This window comes from Canis lupus, chromosome X (genome assembly GCF_011100685.1).
Source record: "Canis lupus familiaris isolate Mischka breed German Shepherd chromosome X, alternate assembly UU_Cfam_GSD_1.0, whole genome shotgun sequence".
In the NCBI taxonomy this organism is placed as follows: domain Eukaryota; kingdom Metazoa; phylum Chordata; class Mammalia; order Carnivora; family Canidae; genus Canis; species Canis lupus.
Window position 1 is genome coordinate 34,803,872 of NC_049260.1, and position 24,464 is coordinate 34,828,335.

At 58.2% G+C, this 24,464-nt stretch overlaps 1 protein-coding gene and 1 long non-coding RNA gene across 12 annotated transcripts in view; one reads left to right on the forward strand and one right to left on the reverse strand.

Moving 5' to 3' along the window:
• Positions 1–24,464, reverse strand: part of BCOR (BCL6 corepressor) — a 114,181-nt gene that overhangs the window by 39,282 nt on the left and 50,435 nt on the right. For 7 of the 11 annotated variants that reach the window (XM_038587189.1, XM_038587185.1, XM_038587186.1 and 4 more), the window contains exon 1: positions 4,209–4,486. The exons of 2 other annotated variants lie outside the window; for them this stretch is intronic. The gene's annotated coding sequence lies outside the window, so the exon portion shown is untranslated. Of the gene's footprint in view, positions 1–3,394; positions 3,675–4,208; positions 4,487–4,986; positions 5,061–24,464 lie in introns of those variants that run through there. 2 more of the 11 variants (XM_038587179.1, XM_038587180.1) reach the window with 2 other exon arrangements.
• LOC111094694 lies at positions 16,315–20,313 on the forward strand. Its single transcript, XR_005386254.1, has 3 exons — positions 16,315–16,445; positions 18,383–18,446; positions 20,258–20,313. It is a non-coding gene; the product is annotated as an uncharacterized LOC111094694 (long non-coding RNA).

A 24,464-nucleotide genomic window follows, 5' to 3' on the forward strand; every position in this document is an offset into this window, starting at 1 on the left:
TGTATTTGCATATCCGTGTTTACATTCCTCTCGGCCAGTTCTTTATCTCTTATGTATCTCTTGTTCCATGTGGGCATCAGAGCCCAAGTGTCTTGATTTGTCTCAGCACATGTCATGCAGGCGCACATCTTAATCTGAGCATTCCGGTCTAGCTCCTACACCTCCCCACTACTTACATTCTTGCGTTGCCAGTAATGTGTGGCCCATTCCCAGGCTAGACCAATATGGGTTTGCAGTTTAAATATAACCAGAGGATCCCCTGGACCACAAACCCTAAAAGGAAAAGGATGGGGAAGGAGACAGAGGTGTATTAACTAATGATTTATTTATATATAGGGGAACCCACCCACCAATTTCAACCTCTAGAAAGAACTAGACCACCACCTGTGAAGTTATGTTAAATTTGGAGATTCAATGTCGACCTCACATACGTGAATGCGAATGATCAATCTTGCACACATCCCTAGCCAACTCCTATTTAGCAGCTGTCCCCTTGCACATATCTGATTGTAACTCCCCACAAGTTCATGGTTAAAGTGCATCTATTTATACAGACAACTCAAAGACCTCTTTGCTGTCTCCCACGCATACCTGTATACCCTGGCCTGACATTTCAGCCTCAAGTCTTCCATCTGCAGCAGTCTTGGTCAGAGGCCCCACCCCACTACGGCTCTGAGCCTCTGAGCCGACCTTCCCATTACTAGACCGTCCACATGAATTCTCTCTGGGAGGTCTAGATCTTAATCTCCCAAACTCAGTTCCTTAAGTGAGGGTGCACACTGGGTGTTCACGCCTCCCTCCCCGTTGAAAAGTCCTAGGTCAAAGTAGATCACCTAGCAGCTGCATTTGGTTTGTCGAAGAATCGAGTCCAATGCACCAGGATGTGAGCGTGCAAGCACAGAAGAGAAAGGAAAACCTTAGGCCTAAACTCCTGCCCCGCCTCCCCCTCCGGGGGGGGGGGGGCTAGTCTGCCTTCAGGAATTTCTACTAGGATCTTTGTCCCCTCCCCCATCACACTCCCCCATTGCCTTTAAAGGGTTAAGAGAAATCCTCACTGCCTTCCCTCCACCCCGCTCACAGGGCCCGCAGGCTTGCTCGCTCACTCGCTGCTCACGGGAGTCTGCCGCCGCCTCCGCGGCCCGCCCCCCCCTTTCCCGTCCTTCAGCCGGGAGGGAGCCTGCATGCCTGTCTAGACCGATCTATCACAGGCACACCAACAACACCCGCGAGAGCACGGAGACCCTGCACAGGTCCCCCTGCTCGCACGGTTCCCGGCGGACAGAACCCGGGGAGCGTGACCGCGCCTGCGGGGTGGGGGTGGGAGCCGACGGGCGCGGGCCGCCCCGAGCGCACCGCGGGTTCTCGCCGGCCCTGGCCTCGGCCCCCGGCGCTCCCGCCAGCCCGGCTGCCGGGGCAGTCACAGCTCTGCGCGCTGGGCAGTCCTATTTTTATCTTGTCTAATCCCAAACTGGGCGGGGAGCACAGGCGTCGTGCTTAGAGAACAAGAGATAGGCGAGGGAGGCGGGGAGGAGCAGCCAGGCAGCGACGCGAGCAGGAGCGAGTTAAAGACACAGTCGAGGCGACCGAGACCAGGAAGAAAGAGCGGGCTGCGCGGGCCTCGCGGCGCCGCACGCAACGCGCAGCCCGGCGAAGTTACACTCGCCTCTCCCCACCCCTTGCTGCCGGTCCCTCCCCACTTCCCAGCCGCGCTCTCCGAAGCCCGGGCCGCGGGGCTCCGGCCTGTGTGGGAGGCAGAGGCCCGGCCGGCCCTGCAAAGGGCTAGGGAGAATCGCTAATGAGCTGTGCGGCCCATTGATCCGGAGAACACTTCCTAATTAACTCTCAGTCACCTACTGGTGACAGCGCCTCAAAGGACAGCGCTGGGGCCGTGCGAGCCCCAGCCCCGACCTGCCTGCCGAGCGCCTGGCGCCCGAACCCGCGCGCTCCCCTAACTACCCCAGGCAATCCCGGCGAGGGGCGGCGGATACCCGCACGCTGAAGGCCAGCCTCGCATTAAACCTGGACGGCATATTAATCACCGCCATCCTCCCCTCCCGTTCCTCCACGCGGTGAAATCGTGCCCCAAATAAACACGCGAACCGACACTGCAAAGCCCAGACCAGATAACAGGTCGGGGGTGGAGTGGGAAGGGTCGAGAAGCGAACGTATTCTCCAAGTGCCCACGTACAGAAGTCTCCGAAGCCGACAATTAAAATGCCTTACACACAAGCAATTCCTTTGGCAAAACCGAATCCAACACCTCGTAAGGATTGATTTCGACCCGCGGTGTCCGTTTCCAGTGCCACAGGAAGTGTCAGATGGCTAGAAATACCCAACTCTGTCTGCGTTCGCCACCCACTACCTTCTGGGGTGGGCCATTTCCTCCCTGTTTTCACTTCCAGGCCGTTTTTAAGGATTTTTCGACAAGAAGCTACCCTTACCCCCAAATACCACTACTCCCCTCCCCTAGCCTTCTCTTAAAAAAAAAAAAAAAAAAAAGATAAGAAAAAAGAGAAAAGGAAAAAAAAAAAACAGCTAAAACCCTGAGCTGTCTGGTCTAGACACAGGGAGTCTGTGTGAATACCTATTTGAAGCGCGCTGGTTTCTTTTTAAGGTTTGTTTTTAAATACACATAACCCTCCCCCCTTCCTTCGCTCTTCAATTCCCCCAACCCCCACCCTTCAGACGCCGGCGGCGCGCGCCCTCGCGCGCAGGCACTCACAGCCTCTAGCTGGAGATCGCGACTTTCTGGAAAAGATTCATTAACGGCAAATTAAGCCTCGCCCGGCCTCGGCCTACACGCGGCCAGAACCCGCCGTCACAGGGACCCGGGGAAGTGCCCACTGGAAAGTGCGAGCGGCGGGAAGCCCGCCGGGACCACGCGTGCCTTGAGCCGCCCTGCTCCGCACACGGCGCCCCAGGGCTTGCTTGGTAAACAGCAGGCGCACGTCGCCGCCGCCCTGAGCCCCCGAGTTGGCGGAGGCTCTGCGGCGCAGCGGCCCGCCCGCTCCGAGCGCGAGCCCCGCGGCGCGGTGGCGGCGCCTCGCCCTCCCCGCCTCGGCGAGGATCGCGCCCCGGGTGCGCAAGTTCCTCTTCGCCCTCAGCCTCTGCGCCGCACGCCCTCCGAGTGGGACCAACTTCCTCCGGCCGCAAACACGCACACGCCCAACCAGCTTCCCCACTAGACTCCCCGCTGCCGGGTGGAGGACCCAGGTCTCGCCCCCCCACCCCCGCCCGAGCCCACCCTTCCCGCCGCCGCCCCCGCCCAATCTACCCCCCGCCCCCGGGGGCTCACAACTTAAAACCTACCCCGCAACGTCGGAGAGGGCGTGGGGGTGGGAGGGAGTCGCGGATTATAATTTCAGAAGAACATTTAAAAAACAAAGCGTCTGACCTGGCGGGCGGACGGGCCGAGTCGGAACCCCCTCGCTCGGCTCAGCTCGGCTCGATTTCCTAGTAGTTTCTTTTCTTTCCTTTTTTTTTTTAATCCACGTGATTCGCGCTTTGGGGCAAGCCAAGAAAAAACCCGGGACTCCCCTCTCGAGTTGCGCGGCGGCGGCGGCAGGTCGAGCTCGGCTCGGCCCGGGGCGCCCGCCACACACCCTCGCGCACGCACACGCCGTCGTTCCACTAGGAGGAACGACCGGCCCCTGGAGAGGCGAGACGAGGCGGCGGTGGCTGGGGGTTTTTACAGTTCTTTCCCGAGTCGAAAAAGAAAGCAGACGGGAACCCGCCGCCCTCCCCTTCCTGCTCGCGAGCTAACGCCGAGCCGAGCTTCCCAGCTTCCAGCCCAGCTGCCCCCCCCCTCCCGCGCCCGACTCGCGGCGCTCGCCGGCGACCGCGCTCCCGCGCACACAGGCACACACAGGCTGCAAACTTCCACTCCGCGAACTCCCTGGTCTCCTCCCAGCCCCCGGGGAAGCGGCAGGTCCCCTCGCCGCGCCCCTCCCTCCCCGGTGCCCACGCGGGGCCGCTTAGGCTGGCTGCATTTTTAATAACTTACAGCTAGGAGATAAAAACGAAAGCGAGCCAAGCAGCCAAAGGGAAGCGCGAGGCGAAAGCTTCGAGCTCCACGGGGTACGCGAGAGTGTCGGAGGAGCAACCAGCAGCGGGCGGGGGCCCCGAGGGAGGGGGCCGACTGCAGCCCGCGGCGCGCCCGCCCGCCCGCCCGCGCGGCCTCCCCGGGGAAAGGTGTTCGGAGCACTGACCTGAAATCCCCGGCCGGGGAGTGAGCAGGGAGCCTGCGATCCGGCGCTTTGAAGTTTTACCCCCGAGCAGAGTCGAGGCGGCGAGGAGGAGCAAGGGGCGGATGGCTGGGTGGGGAGAGGTGTGCGGGGTCGGAGGAAAGTCGGGAGGCGACGTTAGCGAGCGGAGAAGGAGCCGAGCCGGGGAAGCGCGGCGAGCAGCAAAGTTTGCCGTCCCCGGCTGCCCGCAGCCCGCTCGCGGCGCCGCGCTCGCTCGTCTCCCTCGCCGTCTGCTGCCAGCCGGCTGCCCTCGGGGTCGGCCCCGCCGAGGGGTGGGCTCTGGGCCGGGTGGGGGCGGGGCGGGGCGGGGCGGGCTCAAAGCCTCCGGGCAGGTGGCGACGGCCCCGCGCGATCCTCCGGGCTCCCGGGGCTGGGCCGGGTTCGACCGGGCTCAGCAGCTCCCGCGCCGCCGCTGCTGCCGCCCGCGCTCCGGCAGGAGCCCCAGCGCCATGTTGACGGATCGCCGCGAGCGCCCGCTCGGGTTGGGTGTATGTGAGTGTGTGAGTGTGTGTGTGTGTGTGTGTGTGCGTGTGTGAGAGAGAGTGTGTTGGCCAAGTCGTCCCTGCGCGGCGACAGCGCGGCTTGGGCTCCCCGCCCGGCGGCTCGCGGGCTCCCCCTCCGCCGCCGCCGCCGCCGCCGCCCGCCTCGCTCCCGCTCTCGGTCGCGGTCTGGGCTCCGGCGCGTCTCCCCCGCAGCCGCCGAGCTCGGCCCGCGTTCAGCGAGGAGCGTAGCTCTGCCTCACCTTGCCGCTGGGAGCCCGGGCTCCGTCTGCCGCCGCACGCCGCGATCCCAACGCGTCCCCCTCCCCGGTTCCCTCCTCTTCCTCCTCCCCCTCCCTCCGCCCGCCCGCCCGCCCTCCCTCCCTCCCTCCCTCCCAGCAGCCGCCTCCCCTCCCCCCGCAGGCGCAGCGCTCGGGCGACAGCCGCCCGCCCGCCGCCGCCGCCGCCGCCTCCAGCTCTCGCAAGTTTGAGCTCCCCCAGCCTCCGCTCACCCTCCGCTGCGGCGCCTCGGCGGTGGGGTTGCGGAGGGGTGATTCCCCGGGAAAGGTCTGCCCGAGTTTCCCCAGCCGTCATCGATTCCCGGCCAGGCGCGTCTCGCCTCTCTGGGTCCGGAGCCCCGGACCACTTGGGTGGCTCTCCCCCTCGCCCCTCGCCCTCCCCTCCCCCGCTCGGACCGAGTTGGCTGCGCACACCCGGCCCGGGCGCGCGTCCTGGACGAGCCAGAGACCGGCTCGGGCGGCGGCGGCGAGGGCGGCCCGCTGATCCCGAGCAGAGGGGATGGGGGGCGGCGGGGGCGGCTCTCCCAGCCGCGCGCCGAGACTCCCCTCGCTACCCAGAAGGCCAGTGGAGGACCGCAATTACCATAAAGCGCCTCGCACTCAGCGCAGCCAAAGCTGTCAAACCCCAGCGGCTGCCGCCGCTGCCTCCTCTCGTCACCAGCGCTGCGCTCTCCCGCTCGCGCGTCCCCTCCGAGACCCAGCAGAGCCTGGCGGGTGCGCGTCGGCGCCCACCCTCGCCCACAGTCGCCCCCTCCTTCTGGAGGAGCCCTTGCCCGATTCGGCGTCCAGAGCTACCTGGAAACACCGCGCCGGGCCCCGGTGGCCGTTCTGCCCGAACTCCGCACCCGAGTTCCCCGGACGTCTCAATTGTGTGGGAATTGTTTGGAGAGACGTGGGGCGGGGGTTGGGGAAGGCAGTCAGTGGGGCACAAGGAAGCGGGGGTGGGGGCGGCAGGGGAGCGGAGATCCGCCAGGATTTCTCCCCGGTCACAGGCATTTCATAGTCTGCACCTCAGCTGGTTGGAGGCTCCGTCCTGGCCCCTCACCCCGGCCTCGAGAGATTATCTCCCGCGTTTTATTTTCCTTGGCAGGGAGCAACTTTTGGCTTACACCGTTCGCCCCATAAATTTCCACTCGGTAACGTCGTGCTGATCGGTGCTCGGCGGCGGCGTACAGCCTGCGCCCGCAGCAGTTCAATTCAATTGACACGTATTGAGCTTCTCCAGCGCACCCGGCGCGGCGCTGGCCGCGGGGGGAGGGCGGGGGCCGGCGGGCGGGAGGGGGAGGCGGGGAGGCGAGGTTCCGGCCTCCCCGGAGCGCAGAGCCTCTGGGGCGAGCGGTGAAGCCCCAGTTCGTGAAGCTGGCGGGAAGGGGTGGGAGTGGGGGAGGGGTGTTCCGGCCTAGCCGCACCCAGACCGCGGGCCCGGACCTCGCGGCAAAAGGTGATCCGACTCGGCTCTTCGCTAGAGTCTTTTTATGCTGGGGGTGGGGGAAGTCTCTTTCTGCCTAAGGACAAGATGGTGCAGGCTCGATGAGAACATCAATCCGAAATGGAGGTAGCTTGTAAATCCACACGGAAAGTTTTAAAATATCCTGGAGTGTCTCCATGCCAAAAATAATCAAAAGCATCTCAAGTTGATTACGAAGTCAAGGTCAAGGCCAAAATCAGCTCTAGCTAGCAGAGCCCTTTTAAAAATTAGACTTAATACTGACTGCGGGACCGGTGTTAGGTGCGATGTTATTTATTCTGTTTTAGTTCTCAGTACATAGTTATAAAAACAGCCCTTTTCAAAGCAGAAGTGAAACATCTCTACCGTTTGAAACCCGAAACTTCGGGCAGAATTAAATCTTCATGCTCCAGAGCTGCTTGTAACAACTGATGTAAAAGACAGGCAGGCAAGTGCCCCCCGAGAACAGTGCCCGGCCCTGCCGGGCTGCCACCACTTCCAGGACCCGCGCCGGCATAATGGAATGCACGCCTTTTTCTTCCCGGTTTTTCTGGAGGTGGATGTCTCTGAAAGCTAACCCACACATTTTTTTAATCTCCGGTAACAAGCAGAAAGACACCTGGACTATTATGCTGTAAAGCTATTTTTTATAAAGACATTTTAGGGCCAGACATTAAAAGTTATTAGACTGAACGCATGCGAGTTACAGACACAGCTGGAGAAAGGGCCTCTGGTTGTGTGTTGTAGCAACATTTCTTTTTGAAGCGACTCCTTTTATTCAAAACAAGTCTAAAATAACCAGGAAGGCTGAAGTTGGGTATTTGTGGAGAAACTCTCTGAACGTGGTTCCAGGCGAGGAGGCCGCCGTGCCACTGTGGGCCACGCAGGAGAGCTGGCCTGAGTGAGTGTGGAGCTGTGCCAGGCTCTTCCGGCTGGGTTAGGCTGCCGCAGAGACCCTGGCACCGTGCCCGGCCACCTTCTCTCCCCTTCCCATGCCTCCCCAACTCTCCCCCCAGGCATAGGCTTTTCCCGGAGTTAAGAGTTGCATGTAACCGTCCAGAACTTTTGGAAAATCCAGGAACTAAGCGAGACACGGAGCCTGCTGCCTCTCAGAATCCTGCGGCCTCCTGGGGCTGCTGACAAAGGGGCCTGTTTGTCTAACTTTAAAAGTCCCAGAGTTAAAATGAATTGGGGGGGGGGTGCGGTGCTGTAAATGCGAGGGGGCCGAGAGGAGGGCTGACTGTGGGAGAAATTTGATGCTGGAGACAAACAGGCCAGTAAATTTGCCTTTGACGTAATTTGCAGCGTTCACCCCCCCCCACCCCGACTTTTTTTTTTAAGGAGCCTGGCCTCCCTGGTATCCCCGTGCGGGCTGGTGGGATTAAAGGGTTTCGCTTCCATCTCTGAGGGATACATTTTCCAACTCTGTGGGATTTTAAAAATATCTTATTAAGGGAGTCCTAAGAGGCATGAGTGTGTGTGTGGGGAGGGTGGTTCGTGACTCACTGGGAATTAAAATGTGAGATTTTCTGGAGGTGCTCTAAGGCAGGGGAGGGTTGGGAGTTTACACCTATTGGCCCGGTTAGTTGGAATCGGTCCAGGGAGGAGGAGAAGAAAGCTCACACAGGGCAGTCCCATCCTGTGTCTCCATTCAGGAATGGGCTCCAGGAGCTTGGGGGACACCTCGGGGCCTGCAGAGTATTAGGGAAGCCAGGGCCTTCCTGGGCTTCCTCCTCCCCCTGCCCTCCCAGGAGTCCCCCAGGAGCTGACCTGGGGGTCAGGCCGCTCTACCCAGCACTCAGCAAGGGAAGGATTTCAATGAAAGCAGAGGAGGAGGCGGAGAGAGGCAGTGAGTGAGCAAGGGAGGGGAGGCAGCACGAGCAGTGGAGAAAGAAAGAAATGGGCTCAGAAAGGAGAGGTGTGGAGCCACCCCTCTCCCACCCACCTCTTGTCCCCTCGGAAGGGTCTCAGAACAGATGGCTCAACCTCAGGCTCTCAGGCACTTCTCTGCTTGCAGATTCTATCCTGGTTCTGCAACGATGTAAGCAGGTTGGTGCCTCAGAGAGCAGGCCTGGAGCCTGGCCACCCTTTTTGGCCCAGGCCGATAGTGCAAGACCTGCCAGGGTCCCTTCAACCACCCCCCTGAGGCCTGGAGAAAGGCCCCGCATCCCCCGGTGAGGTCCTTACCTGGAACTGGGTGAACTCTGGGGTTCCAGCATTGTGGGTGCAGTTCATTTGTAACATATGTGTATGATCTAAAGCATAAAGCTCTGTAGACCCCTGGTGAGGCTCTTCAGAGGCTGTTCTCCCATTTATACCACTGATTATTGTAATAGGTGGGATCTGGGTGATCACAGATAATGTATTTTTACTTCATATGGTGTGAGCTAGCCCCTTAATGGTAACTATTTTAAACAACACACCACACCGACACCCATACTAATAGTCTTCCCTGGTTACTTTGTAAAAGAATTCTGGGCTTACCCAGCTGCCCTGAGAAGATTCATTAGCCTATCCCCTCCAACCCAGGGGCATCCTCCTTCCAGGGATTTCAGTCATCCAGAAACATCTAAAGGTAACTGCTTTCCATGGCAGAAGTCTGCTAGATTTAGGGGTCGGTGGCCAGGTTGAAGACGGCTGTTTTTTCTGCCTAGCCTTTGAGGGGTTATTGGGCCTTTGGGGGAGGAGGGTCCAAGAGGCAGGCCCAACGTGATAGCACCAACTGTCTCTTGGAATTTCTGGTCGGGGCTCTATTAGTGTCAGGCTCTGAGCTCAAACCGAGGCATCCGCGAGTGAGCTGCCCTTTAGTTTACACTGAGGGTTTCCCTGGGTAGATGGGTGTCGGCTTATTGCGCATAAATACTGGCGGCTTCAGGGAAACCTTGGCTCGAGCTCCACCTGGCCCCAGCTTAAGCGCCTTCAATGGTGCCTTGCTGGACCAGATGCTCCTGCAGATAAACCTGGACGACCCGTCCCGCCCTGGCTGCTTACCTAGCAAGGGGCCTCCGGCTCCTATTTTACCGGGCTGGGGGCAGTGAGTGGGAACCACGGAGTGGGGAGCAGGGTGGGGGAGAACCACCAACTCTTCCCTTGGGGACCCGGCAGGCTGGCTTTCCTCTCCAGCCAGTCTGTATCCAGCTTCCTTCCTCCACTCCCGGGGGTCATCAGCGGAAACGCATCACAGGGAGCCCAAGCCCCTTCGAGGGCACCACCTGGGGACTGGTGGGATCAGGAAGGCTCCACCAGCCCCTCCCTCAGGGCAGAAAGGGAGTACCGCCCAGCAAATGGAAGTGCGGCGCTCATTGGTCTCTGAAAATCTCTGAGGCCCCCCGCAAAGTCGGGCGCAGAGGTGAGTGGCGCGGGTGGTTGCCTCGGGAAGGTCAGCCAGGAGCAAAGCTGGGGGCCAGCGCAAGGCTGGGGATTCCACTTGGCCTAATGCATGGCACTTTTTTACCCTCTCCCATTCCCCCTCCGGCCCACTCTGCTCTGCTCTCGCCCGGAGGGGGCCCCTCCCGGTCTCTGCGACCCCAGTGCGTTAGCAGCCGCGCAACCCCTGGCTGGGAGTGCGGGGGGAGGGGGGCGCAGGGTGGTTTGTGTTGCGAGGCCTGACAGAACCTTCTGTGTGCGGCGGAGGGAGGAGGCTAATGCATAATGCACAGCGCCTGGAAGCCCGGCCATTAGCGGCCTGTCGGTGACACAGACAAACGACTGAGAGAGAGGGAGGAGATCCAGCTCGCTCTGGAGTTTAAATATACCAGCGTGGAGGGGAAACGCCATGATTTAAAAGTGTGTGTTTGCAGACACTCGCATATATTTTAATGATTTCCAGCAGGCCGTGCATCCCAGTCTTGCATCCCCCTCCCCAAAAGGGGGATGTATATGGGGAGGAGGAATGAAGGCAGAGTGAGAGGCCTCAACCCAAGACCCACCGCCGGCTTTTGAGACAAGAAGGGAAGGAGAAATTGGTAAACGCAGCACCAAGAAAGCAAGGCCTAGGGAAAGCCACAAGCCCAAGGCCATCCCCAGAATTTTTTTTTTTTTAATCTGGCCATCGAAGCCTTCCATCCCAGACTGGACCCTCTTCGTAGTACTAGAAAGGCTTGGGAGAAAGAATAAATCCTGTCACCCTTGTCCCCCCTCCCAAGCGCCCACATTTTGAATCTTCCTTTTCCACTGACAATCCAGAGACCTCCTTCCTCCCCGTTTAACACACCAGTGTTTTTTAGCAATTAAGGCGAGAAGGGGGTGGGGATAAAGATAAGCCAATTTTTTTTCCGCCATGCAAGTGTGAAAGATAAGATAACGCTAAGCTGGGGCAAAGCGGCTGCTTACAACCTCCCCTCAGCGATTTTGATCGGTCACTTCTTATCTCGCAAAAATGCTCCTTTCGAAAACTGCATCAAAAAAAAAAAAAAGGCAAGAAAGAAAAAGGCCGAGGGAAAGCATTTTCATTTGGAAGTGACATTTAAAACCCACCTCCTCTACACCAGCAACCCCTTCTTGATCCGTGGGGCTCCCCAGGAAAAGTCGCACCTTGACTACAGGGTTTCAGGCTTTCTCGTGAGGGGGGGCAGGATTACTAGTGTAATTAGGTTGAATAAAACCAAGGATGCGTGAGTTGGATTTATCCTGCATCCAACCCCAAGCTTGCAGCCGGGTTTTCTTCTCTTAGTTGCTGACCAGTGTTTGTGTTTCTCCATCGCGTTCGCGTGTTGAAACTAAACAGCTAGTTATATTTGGGAGGGTCATATAACTATGTCAACACTACGTGGTTGTTAATGCGAAATAATAAGAAACTCTGCTGGTTTTTGCAGGCCCCTGTAAAGGAAGGAAAAGGTATCATGCACCCCAGAACCCGAGAACTCTCAGCCCCACCGCACTCTCTGGGAGTTTGATAAAAATCCTCCCCACCCACCCTCCCGCACAAATATATTAAAAAGGGGTTTTCGGAAGATTTCGTATTTGTTTAGGGAGGTTTCGGTATTGAACTCCAAGCCCGGGGGGGGGGGGTGGCCTGTAAACTGCCCCTCTCCCCATCCAGGGCACGGGCTCCAGATCGCCAACATCAGGGCGGGCGCCCCAGGCCGAGTGGCTGAGCCTCCGTGCCCACCTCCGGCTTAGAGCTCCAAGGCTCCAGCCACTTCACCCCCCATCCCGGGTTCGCGCCTCGGCGCTGGATGCACACGGAGTCTGCCCCCTCCGGGCCAGGCTGCGCGACCTAAAGCCCGGGGCCGGCCGCGGCCGGATTGTCCCCCGGGGAGCCGAAACCGCCGAGCGGGGAAACCCCTCCTCTCGCCCTTCCCCGAAAAGCCTGGCCGCGGCGTAGGCGCCGAGCTGAGCGGGCATCCGCTGACAGCCGGGCCTCACGTAAGGCCTACACGCGTCCCATTAGTCAGCCTGAGTTCCCCTCGGGCGAGCCGTCTGGCGCGGCCCCAAGGCCGGGCGCGGGCGGGGAGGGGTGCGGGGCCGCAGCGAGCCGGGACCGGGGCGGGGGCGCGGGCTCTGCGGGACCCGACCGGGCTCGGTTCCGCGTTCCTGGGCCCGCGGGTAAGCTGAGCCGCCGGGGCAGGCCGCTCCCTAGCTGGCGCCGAGGCGCCGAGCTGCGCTTCACGTGCCCGCCATATCAGCGGCGGCGGCGGCGGCGGCGGCGGCGAGGAGAGGGGGCAGGGAGGCGCGCCGCAGCTCCCGCGGGGTCCCCGGCCCCCGCCTCCCCCTCCGCGCTGGGGGCTGGGCCGGGACCACTCCGCAGCCCCCGTCCCCGCTCCCGACAGGGAGCGGGGCTGCCAGATGCCAGGAGGCTGCTAGGGCGCTGCTCCGAAAGCTGCGCGGAGGCTGCAGCCAGGGGAGGGTGCTCCTCGCGGCCGCCCCGGGAACTTCCCAGCCGCCCCGCCGCCGCCGCCGCCGCCGCTGCCGCCGCCGCAGTCACCGGGACCGGAAGCCCTTGCGCCGCCCCGAGCGGCCTCTGCTGGCCCCCAGGGTTGTTCCAGACGAGGGCTGGCCGCGCGTCACCCAACATCCCTCCTGGCCCCAGGCGGCCTCCCTCGCCCCGGGACATCCCCAATTAAGCCCGGAGGACCCTTCTCGCGGTCCAGTGAGACCTCCTTCGGTGGCCGCCGTAAGAGCCACCCCCCACCCCGCCCCGCCCCCAGTCCCAGCCTCGCAGCTGGGACGGGAGGGGCACGGAGCCGCCACTCCGGCCGGGCAGGAACACCTGCTCCCGGGGCCCTGCAGCTGGGCGCGTGGTGCCGGGAGAGGCTGCCTACTGTTGTGTGCAGAGATCGCGGAGAACACGGGGCTCCGAAGCTCTGGGCCAGGCGCAGCCGCGTCTCGGCCGCCCCCATCTCCCACCCCTTCTGTGCGACCAAGCTCGAAGCCTGGGGACTCGGGGCTCCTGGGGGATCGAAGGGCCGCCACCCCTGGGATCCGACTTCTGTCCTTAAGAGGTCGTTCGCGAAACAGATGGGGCAAGACCTGTTTTGGGAGCCTTCCCGGTGTCCGCCCCCGCTCTCCAAACCAGACACACTCATCTCCCCTCGGCCCGGACTCTAGCCTTCGGCGGGGGACGAGAGTAGGTCATGGCGGCACTGGCACCTCCTCCACCACTCCCCCCCCCCGCCCCGAAGGGACTGGTATGGGGTTCAGACTTTGCCACTCCGCGTGGGGAGGGTGGATGGACCCTCCGCATCTTCTCCGTGCCCCGAGGAGATCGGGCGGCCCAGATGACCCGCGCTGCTTGCCCTGCCTCACCCCCCCTCCCCCGTTCCGCCCTCCCCGGGCTCCTGGCCCAGGGCCCGGCCGGGGAAGGCGTTGTTTTGCCAGCGGGGGCCGAGCGAGTGCGCAGAGAAAAGCCTCCCTGCTCTAATGAGAGTGCACACAGCGCTGCAGCGAGGAGGATGATTACCCGGCGGGCGGGGGGGCGCAGGCCCGGGCCGCGGGCGGCGTGTGCGGCGGCCCCGCGGGCCCGGAGTCCCCGCCTGTCTGGCTGCTAATCGCACGCTTTCTGCTGTTACGGAGGCAGGCGGGAGCCGGCGGCCGAGCCCAGCGCCGGCGACTCGGCGGGTGACACGGAAACATGGCGCAGCGCCCCTCCCCCGCCCGCCCTCCCCGCGCTCCCGCCTCCCGCCTCGCACTTCCTCCCGCCCGCGCGGCTTTTGCAGTTCTAATGCTCTGCTGTCGGCCCGGCACCATTACGCTAGCAGCCGCTTCTCGGCGGCCCCGCGCGTCTCTTTCCCCTTTGTTTTCCAGGTCTATAGAAAACGTTTGCTTTTGTCCCGAGCTCTCGTTAAACCAAACTTGTGGTGGCAACGGAAGGCGGTGCGGGCGGGGAGGGGCCCGGGGATTTTGGCAGCAGCCGACCAGAGCGTGGTGGAAACTTCTCTCGCTGGGTTCCCCGCCACCCCGCCTTCCCCCCTCCCCCCTCCCCTCACACACACAGGCCAGCCGGCCTGCCGACGCTTCCCCCTTTTCCCCCGAGAGGCCTCGGCGCTCCAGGAAGGAGATCTGGGCCAGAGGGGCTGTGACCAGGGGTGAAGAGCCTAGGGTGCGTGCCTGTGAGCTCCGAGTCTTGGGGCACGCGGTAACCTCGATCCTTGCAGCCCTGACTGTCCTCTCTCCCTCCCTTTGGTCATTCGGGGCTTTGTATCAGCTGGTGGAAAAGGAAGGGGAGGGAAGAGAAGAAAGTGGTTTGTGTGTGGCTTTTCTATTAAGGGTTTGTTGGAATCTCTCACCCCCAACTGTACAGGCTCCTTTATAGGATCTAGGGCGAGAAGGAGGGGGGATAAGCGGGGGCTCCACAGGGGGTAAGGGTCAGGAACCTAGACCTGGGAACTGGATCTTACTCTACTGGCCGACTCCGCCACATGGCCCGCTTGAAGGGTGGGGCGACCCTGCAGAGTCGTGGACGGTTGGGCCGGGTCCCTGGATCCAGGAAACGCCAGACCTCCCTCCCCTGGGCAAGAGCGCAGGTCCCCCCTGGCGTGCTCCCCAGCCCAGCGCGCACGCCTTGGCTCTCCGCACCGGAGCTGCTCAGGCGGCAATTTTTTAAGCCTGCAATTAAGCGAGGCGTCGCCGTGTCCTCTGCTAGTGTCGATCCTGTCAGTCGCACATGGCCTTGGTGCTCCGGTCCGAGGCCCCGCGATTAGTCACAGGCTCGCTTCACTCCTTCCCTAATCCGCCTCTGCAGGCAGCCTGGGGACGCGGCCGACTTGGCGGCGCTGGCAGGGAGCCACCGCGCGGGGCGGGCCGCCTGGCCAGTACCAGCCCCGCTGCTCCCGAGCCGGCGTGGGCCCCAGGGTGCGGGTTGGGACTCCCTCCCCCTTCACAGCCCCCAGGCAGGGGCGGCGGCGCCCCTCCTCCTCTCGCCCCACTCCCGGGCCTGCGAGATCTATTTGTGTGGTGTCATTTGCATAAAAATAGGACAAGTGTTTCAGTGCGTTCGAACGCGGGAGGCGAAATCCTTATTGATGTGTCTGTGTGCAGCCCTCGGTTGTCGGAGCGGTTTGATTTAGGGTGTTTGTGTTGCCTTCTGCGAGAAATGAGAGGAAATCCTGCGCAACGCCTTCGGCGGCCGAGGCCCCCCAGAGCATCGTCCCCCCTCTGCGCGGCCCAGAACGGTGCACCGCCTGGACCCCAGCGCGCCGAGTCCACAGCGAGCAGGTTGTGGGCCAGGCGGGCGGCCCATTATGACTCATAAAACCGGGCGGCCTAATCACCAGCTGCCAACCCGTTTACGTGTGGCGCTTCCCAATGCTCCCTTCGCCCGGCCCGGGCCTCCAGCGGGCTCGCTCAGGACACGGCTAGAGCCGCTCAGTTGGGGCTACCCAAGTGGCCACTCCTTCCCGTCTGCAGCGCGGCTTCCCATCCCGGGCGACCCCCGCTCTCCTGGCCTTTGCGCCGCTCGCCAGCAACTCCTCAGCTTGGACAAATAGCTGGGAGGGCGCCGGCCGCGCGGAGCCAGTAAATCAATCATTAACTCCCCGGCGAGGCCTGGCTAGCGGAGGGAGGGAGCAGCGGCCGGAGCCGAGTGCGCGGGGGAGCGCAGGGCCCCCACCCCGGGCTGGGAGCGGTCCACGCGCCAGGGTACAGGGTGCGTGAAGGCGGGTAACCCCAGCGCCTCACGATCCCCTCCAGAAGCTTCGTCCTGCCGGGCCTCTCACGCCCGCACCTTGCCTCGCCGGGCAGGTCGGGTTACTGTGCGGCCCCGGGGCGGGCTTGAACATTAACGAGGCGCCCGGGGCCTCGCGGCCTGCTCTCCCCAAGAGAGCCTGCCGCGCTTGGGCAAGCTCCTCAGATCCGGTTGGGCTCCTCCAGACTCGGGTTTGCCAAAACAAACTCATCGCCCCCGTGCCAACCGGCCTCCCCGCGGCGCCCTCCCCACGGAGCCCACCGTGGGGCGGCACGCAGGGGGTTAAGAGCTCCGATTCGCCCTGGCTCCTCAGCGGCGCTGAGGAAACGCTGATCAAAGTGCTTACGGGGAAGGAAACACACGCACACTCGGGCCTGGGTGGTAGGAGGCCGACTGGAGAGACGGCTCCGAGCCGCCTACCTCGACCCGCTTCCCACACTCTCGGGAACGCGGTGGCGGCGGCGGCGGCGGCGCTGGCCCGCGCGATCCTCCTGGCGGAGCTCCGCGCAGCGGGGCCGGGAGGACGGCGGCGGCGGCGGCGGGGGGGGAGAGGGGGTGGGAGGCGAGCCCGGGCTGCGCGCCAAGAGGCCCGGAGCCGCAGATTAGTCACCGCTCGGCTCAGCACTCACGGGTGCGCCGGGAACCGGGAGGGCAGGCGTCGGCCCCGCTCAGCCGGGCTCCGGGGGCCTCGGCGCCACGGCGCGGGTGCCCCGCCCCCACCCCCGCGTGCGCCCGGCGCGGCTGCATGGACTCTCGGGGGGCCGGCGCTGCCGAGATCCACTTGTCAGTTCAAGGGCAGGACAGAAACTCTGCAAGCGGAGTCTCGCGAACAGGAAATTTCTCATTGACAAGGTGCTGCCCCTCCCCCACGCCCGGCTTCAAAACAAAACAAAAACCCAGCGCGAGCGGCCAACTCGGCCCGCCACGACCTGCACCCCTCTGCTGCGCCGGTGACCCCGCTTCTCGGCCCCGGCCGGGGGAGCCGAGAACTCGCCGAGACCCGGGCCCCGAGCGCAGGCGGCGGCCGACGAACAGGCCCAGCGGGCAGCTTCGGCTCGGGCCCCACCGAGGGCGCCCCGCTGCCACCCTCCAGGGCCCGGGCAGGGGCGGGCGGGGGCGCTGAGCCCGGGAGGCCTCACGCCTTCCCGGGGTCTGAAGCCGGCGGAGCGCTTCCGCGGGGCTGGAGACCGGCGGGTCAGCGGGTCCCCGAGGGCGTGGGGGTGGGGAGGCGGCGCGGCGCCGCCGGCTGGGCGAATCCCGCGGCGGAGACCCGAGAGGGCGGCGAGCTCGGCCTGGCAAAGTTCCTGCTCAAACTCCATGTTTAGAAACTCCAGCGGCGTTGCGGGAGGCCGGAGAGAGCCAGCCCGCGCGGACCGTGCGGGGGCGGCCGGCACCCGCCTTCCACTCCCGGGGCGGGGGGGGGGGGGGGGTCCGTGCTCCCCTGCTCCCCCCACTCGGGCGGACTGAGAAGTCTGTCTAGAGGGCGAGGAGGGCCGGGGCCCCGGGTTCATTCTTTTGTGTGTGTGCCCCTCTCCTTCCTACACACGCTAAAGGAAATTTCTAAACCCTTGTCATTTATTGAATTCAGCCAGGAGAGGAAGCCTTTTAGGGACCCTGATATTCAGGGTAATTTCGTATTTGACACATGTAAATACTTAGTACTCTCAGGTAAGGTCAAATTATTTATCATCTTAATTTATATTTCAATAGGCCTACAATTTGGAGGCGCGAAATGCCTCCTTATGAATCATTATGGTCTATTAGGGGAAGTAATGTATAAACAGCACTATTTGGGAGGGAATCACTTATGTTGACATTTAAATGGCTCTTCAATAGTTAAAAAAAAAGACATTCGAGTGCCTTTGATTAAATATACAATTTACAAGACCATCAGAAAAGCCATCAGGAATATAAATTCTTCTTGGGATTTTTATTTATTTCTTTCTGATTTTTTTTTAAGCCTTCCAGGGCACGCACGTCATTTAATCCCTATGGGAAAATTACAAATTTCAGGCAAAATATCCTCTGCTCTCCCCAGCTAATGTCTTAGAGGAAACCCAGGGAACCACTGGAAATGTGAGCCAACTCCACCAGCAAGGCAGGCCAGTGGGAAGTTGGGAGATCTTTGTACCTAGGAAACAGAATCAACCACTTTCTAACAATATTGCAACTGATCTGTGAAACATAGTAGCTTCCCTGCTGGACTAGAACCTTTCTTTTGGCCTGAGTCCATCTATCCATCTATCCATTCATCCATCCATCCATCCTGGTGCTTCCACAGCACCCATATCAGGGGTCATACCATTTGAAGTCATCCTCCTACACCTGCTAAAGTATCACAGCAGAGGCTCTTCCGGACTGCCCCCTCCCCCAACTCTATGCACTCTTTATTGAATTACCCTGTTGTATTCATTCCCTTGAAGCATCTCCCATCTTCAGAATGCCCTTCCTTGACCCCACCTCTCCTTCCCCGGCTCCCTATTTATCTGTTCCCTTGCACAGCTGTACTTCTTGAAAGAGGTGTCTACAGCTATGTGGCATTTCTATTTCCTTACCTCCAGTGCACTCAAGATCAGCTAGTTTTGAAGTTATTCTATGATTTGGGGAAAATTGTAGCTTTGTCTGTAACAGCATTAGATGAGAAACAACCGACTTGTCCAGTAATGACATTGATGGTACGTGCATAGGATGAAATATTCTGTGGCTATTTTAAAAATTAAGATCTGCTCTGTGAACTGATACAGAATGAAACCTTCAGGTCTTTTTTTTTTTTTTTTTTTTTCCTTCAGGTCTATTGTAACGAGAAAAACAAGGTGCAGAAGGAAGTGGTGTGTATAGTATGCTACAATTTGGGTATGTTACACTTTGGATAAAAACAAAGTAGGGGGGAATATAGACACGTCTCTATTATGTGCAGGAAACATCTTCAACACTGCTGGGGAGCACCCCATCACTACCATTTTCTTTGTACATGTGCATGCCCTCCTCCTTCGTTTTATTTTTAGAAATGGGTATAGCATAAACTGTTTTCTGTTTTGCCTATTATCACTACATCTCACAGATCATTTTCTAGCAGCATGGGAAGATGGGCCTTATCTGTGCCAAGGTTGGTGGAGTTTCATTATATATAGATACATCATGTATCACATTCGTCAAACTACACCAGCCTCCCTGGCCATTCTGCAAAGATCCTCAAAATCACCGGTCACTTCCTTGTTGCCAGTCCTTCCTTTGGCCTCAGAAACACTCAACACCCCTGACTACACCCCCTCAAACTGCTCTTGGCTTTCCTGATGCCACAGACACAGGTTTCCATCCTGCCTCTGACCTTCTTTCTAGGTTCTTCTATATAGGTTCTTCTCTATGCTTTACTACTTGCTTTGGGCCTGGATGAGATTGGGGGAGGGGGAGAGGGGAGGATCCAGGCCCATGGCTTTATTTTTTTTTTAAGATTTTATTTATTTATTCATGAGAGAGGCAGAGACATAGGCAGAGTGAGAAGCAGGCTCCATGCAGGAAGCCTGATGTGGGACTCGATCCCTGAACTCCCTGGACTCCGGGATCATGCCCTGAGCCAAAGGCAGACGCTTAACCGCTGAGCCACCCAGGCATCCTAGCCCATGGCGTTAAATACCATCTATTTGCTGATGATTTTTACATTCCAGCCCCCCACCCCCACCATTCCACACCCCCTATATCAAGCTGCAGACCTGACATCTCAACTTGGCAATCTATGTCCGGTTTAATAATGACAATAGCTAACATTTGCATAGTGCAGGCAGTACTCCTCTAGTAAGCACTTTATGTAAATTGACTATTAATCTTTATCCACATTTTGCAGATGAGGAAACTGAGAAAGGCTACAAAACATTCCCAAGGTCACTCAGAAAATGCTGGAGATGGGATTCAAACCCATGCAGTTCTATCTCCTGTTCGCAGCCATTCTCTTCACTGCCTCCAGGCCTGTGTAGAACTGAATTCTTTTTTAAAAAAGATTTTATTTGTTTATTCATGAGAGACACAAAGAAGGCAGAAACATAGGCAGAGGGAGAAGCAGGCTCCCTGCGGGGAACCTGATGTAGGAGTGATCCTAGGACCCCAGGATGAAGACCAGAGCCAAAGGCAGATGCTCAACTACAGAGCCACTCAGGTGCTCCAGAACTGAATTTTTAAAATCACGAATTAATCTACCAATATGTGCGGGTATTCACTAAATGCCAGGACCTGTGGCAGGTGCTGGGGAAAGAATGATAAACAGGACAAACTCTCCCTTAAAAGGGGAAATGGGCTCTTTGCTTGGAACCTGCCCTTTGTCCCAATTCCCTCCCCTGTTGAGGAAAATCTCTCAGCCACTCAAGTACTGAAAGCAGAATCCTGGGGGGGAGGGGAAGAGGAGTGGTCATTCTTGTCGCATCTCCTTCCTCTCCCACTTCACCTTTTAGTGGCAGGGCTGTTTCTACTTCCAAATGTCCTGTCCAATAAACCTACTTCCCATTCTCCCACATCCACTTTAGGCCAGGCCATGATCTTCACTTGCCCATGATTATTGGGCGCCCGGCTGGCTCATTAAGTAGAGATTCAATTCTTGATCTCTGGGTTGTGAGTTCAAGCCCCAAGTTGCATGTAGAGATGACTTACAACTAACATCTTTTTTTTTTTTTAAGATTTTATTTATTTATACATGAGAGACACACAGAGAGAGAGAGAGGCAGAGACACAGGCAGAGGGAGAAGCAGGCTCCACACAGGGAGCTCGACGCAGGACTCGATCCCGGGTCTCCAGGATCACACCCCGGGCCGAAGGCAGTGCTAAACCGCTGGGCCACCAGGGCTGCCCACAACTAACGTCTTTAAAAAATAATAATAATAACCAAAGATTATGATTCCAGCCGGTCTCTGTACTGCCACTGTCAGCCCCCATCTGACCCATCTTCCACAGCAAGATGGTACTGAGTCAATATCCTATATCACAGCAAGAGAAGAAACCGAGTGTTTAAGAGAGCAAGACAATTGTGGGTGTGTGCTAAAGGAAAAGTGGGGGAGAGGGTCCCCGGGCCTGCTGGGAGTGGCTCTGTAGTTCTCTCAAGGATTGAGTTGTTGGAAGAATTTGAAAAAGGGAAGGATGAATCCAGAAGAGCCATTATTGTCTGGGAACGTCCAAGGGAGGCCCCATGGGAGCACAGGGGGCAGACCCACAGGTCTCTGCCAGAGAAGCCAAGGTTCCTGGGTGTGCCCATTGGGGGGGAAGGCCTTGGACATCCTTGGTATCCTTGCTAAGAGCCACAGACTATTATCCTCAGGAGATGAGTGAGGGACAGTCAAAAGCAAGCCAGAAACCCAGAGCCAAAACCAGAACCTCCTTAGAGCACCTTGCCTATTGCCAATCATCTGGTCTTGACTTGGTGGCAAAAGATTGTGACTAGCTTTCTTCTCAAGACCCTTCAGAAACCTTACGAGTGGGTTCTGGTCACACTTGACCTTAGGCAATTGGAGTTCTACTCTCATTTCCACACCATTTGACTTCTAACAGTAACTGTGCCACTGCGACACACTTGGTAGCAAAGCAGGTCTTTTTTAACAATGAATAATTCCTACATGATAAAAATAGCAACTGTTTATTGAGGGCTTTTGCTCTTTGCAGTTACTTTATTGGCTGCATTTCCAATATGTTTGTGTATGTACATCCCATAAGCCCCCCAAATAATCCTATGGGTGAGGTATTACTATTCACACATTATAGTCAGGGAAACGGGAGCTCTTACAATTGCCCTCCAAAAATACCAGCTTATCTGGCCGAGTTTGGCTACAGGGGATTTCTACCTGACTCCGAATCTGAGCTCTTTCTAGCCAAGTAGACGGTTCGCCTCCCACACACAGGCACCATTCCCCCAAACCCTAAACTATTTCTGGGATCAGATCCTACATAGCTTCTCTAATCGTGTCCTTCTGGGGTCGTCCTGGCAACTGGCCAACAGCAGCAACTATCACAAAAGGAGTTTGTTTCTTTCTGGGATCAGCAGGTCTCAGATGATCTGTTGTGTTCACCATGGGAACCTAAGAGTTTATCATCTGAATGAAGAGTTGCCTTCTTCCCAGCTAAGCTTTGAAAAAGTCCGGGACCAAGTTCAAGGGAAGGCCTTGCTCCCCAGAACAAGCAGGTTCCCTAGCTCTGTTTGGCTAAATTACAGCTCAGTGTTTGGCAAGATTATAAACCACCTTGCCCTTTCATACTTCTGGGCAACATTGTTGTTTTTTTCCTCCCTTCTCCTGTTCTGAGGTTTTTTTTTTTCTTTTTAAATTTTTAAAAAATATTTTATTTGTTCATGAGAGACACACACACACACACACACAGAGAGAGAGAGAGAGGCAGAGACATAGGCAGAGGGAGAAGCAGGGTCCCCGCAGGGAGCCTGATGTGGAACTGGATCCCAGATCCCAGGATCAGGACCTAAGCCTAAGGCAGGCGCCCAACCGCTGAGCCACCTGCCTTGAGTTTTGATAAACACTACTCTGCTCTTAGCACCGGGGGAGCCAGAGCAGGGGAAAAGATGATCCAGGAAGAACACCACACACACCCCTTCTGAAGCTGGACAGTTCTTGAGATTTAGGGAGAAGAGGGTCACTAGCTTTTTCCAGCTCTTACAAGAAACAATAGCTAGGGGGCGGCCCCGGGTGGCTCAGCGGTTTAGCGACACCTTCGGTCCAGGGCCTGACCCTGGAGACCCAGGATGGAGTCCCGCGTCGGGCTCCCTGCACGGAGCCTGCTTCTCCCTCTGCCTGTGTCTCTGCCTCTCTCTCTCTCTCTCTCTCTCTGTGTCTCTCATGAGTAAATAAATAAAATATTTTTTAAAAAAAGAAACAATAGCTAGGGTTTATTAAGAGCTTAGTGTCCGCCAGGCACAGTTCTAAACACTTTATATGCACTAGTAATCTCATTTCATAGAGAAAACCACCCTATAATAAAGGTGCTATTATTCCCATTTCACAGATGAAGAAACTAAGACTTGAGAGGATAATTAACTAGTCTACTTGCCTGGGCACTCATCACCTGATTCCTAGAGCCCAAACTTTTATCCACGCAGTCTTTCAGACTTTTCGGGCCCCCTGTGGTCAGCTTCATTACTCTGCCAATTGCACAGGCTCACCACAATTGGGTGCTTTATGCAGATCTGAAGGAAATGGCCTTCACGGCATCCTGGCACACCAAGGATGTCCCCTGAGGACATAATGGTCCCTCAGGTCCTTCTGAGGTATGTCTTCTCTTGAGTAGCTGTCCAAGATGAGACCCCATTCGGGGCGCGCGGAAACTCTGCTAGGATCCCCGCTCCAGAGCGTGGTCATCCCTGCCCTGCTCTTTGACAAAGCACACTGGCAGTCCATGGGTGCCCTCACCGGTTCAATGCCAGCGGCTGCACGGGGACCTCTCTGACCTGCTCGCTGGCACAGGGAGCGCAGAGGAGGGAAGATCAATCTCCAAGATAATTTAGGTTCTGTCTTTGCTCGATCCAGCCTCTGTCCTCTGCTCTAGGGCTGACGACTATGATTAATGCACCACCGAGTATTTCCTCTCGTCGGCTTCTTCCCTGCTTTGGGGTTTATTTTACAGCCGTTGCCAGAGTTTCTCCTCTGAAGAGAGTAAATACTCAGAGACTGGAGCACAGCCCTTGGTGTTACTCAGAGAGCGTCGCAGGCGGCAGGTGGCACTGGGCCATTTCTAGAGTAGGTGATGTGACTGTTTGGGGTTCAGCGTTAACCCACTACCTCCACTGACGGAAGCCTAATCTTTTAATTATTCTGAAAATACCAAGAATAAGGGTTGCGGGGAAGGCAATTAATAGGATCACACTGTCTATTCCTCATTTGTAATTATATATTATTATTTTTTGCCCTACTTTGTTCCAATAATGATTTAAGGATGCTTCCAAAGATACACAAAACCCAGCAAAGATAAATAGAAAAAATGGGACATGAATTATAATGTCATGCCTGCTCACAACATCTTTGCCCCGGTCCACAATATAGAACTGAATTCATAGCACCTTTCAAAAATGAGGGAATTCAACTCTTTTGGTGGCAACACTGGACTCTTTATAAAGTGAGGGGTTGGTATGCAGGAATGGAAAGAACCATGGAGGGGACAAGAGATCTGGTTCCTAAAGCTGGCTCCCTGGGTGTGTGACCTTGGGTGAGTCACTCATCCTCTCTGGATTTGGGATTCTGGGATTCTCAAGTGTCTCTGCCAATCTCAATCTCTGGGGTGCCTCCTCCCTCTCTCTGAACCTCTAACCCCTGCCATCATGCAGGTGGAAGCAAGAACTGCCCATCTGGCAGCAAGCACCCTAGGAATGAAGCTCCCCCCCCCCCACACACACACACTGGAAAAGCTTCGCAGACCCTGGGACAATGAAACTCCAAATGTCTCTTCCCCCAAGGCAAGGACCTCACCTCCTTCCAATCTTTAGCTAACAGAGACTCCCAGAAGAGCCCAGGTGGCCTGGAGGATGTGCGTTAGGGAGGCAGGAGTCACGCCCCTCCAGAGCTTCAGTCTCTCCCTCCTCCAAGGAGGCGGGCAAGGGAGAGCTACTTTCTTTTCTCCTCTTGCCATTTAAGACCCTCTTCTATATAACCTGGTCCATCTCTCTAGATCCAGCCTCGTGTTCCCTTCATTCCCTCCTGTCTTCCACTTTGTTATCCCTTGCAGCACCGAACACAATGCTTAGCACGTCATTTGTGCAAAACATCCACAATAGCCCTCCCCTACCCCCCCACCCCCACGTCTCCGTGGGCCCTCTACTGCTTCTACTAAGGGATTCTCCAAGATTTCCTCGAAGGATTCCACAGGCCAGAGGGATCTCCGGAATCTCAGTCTTCA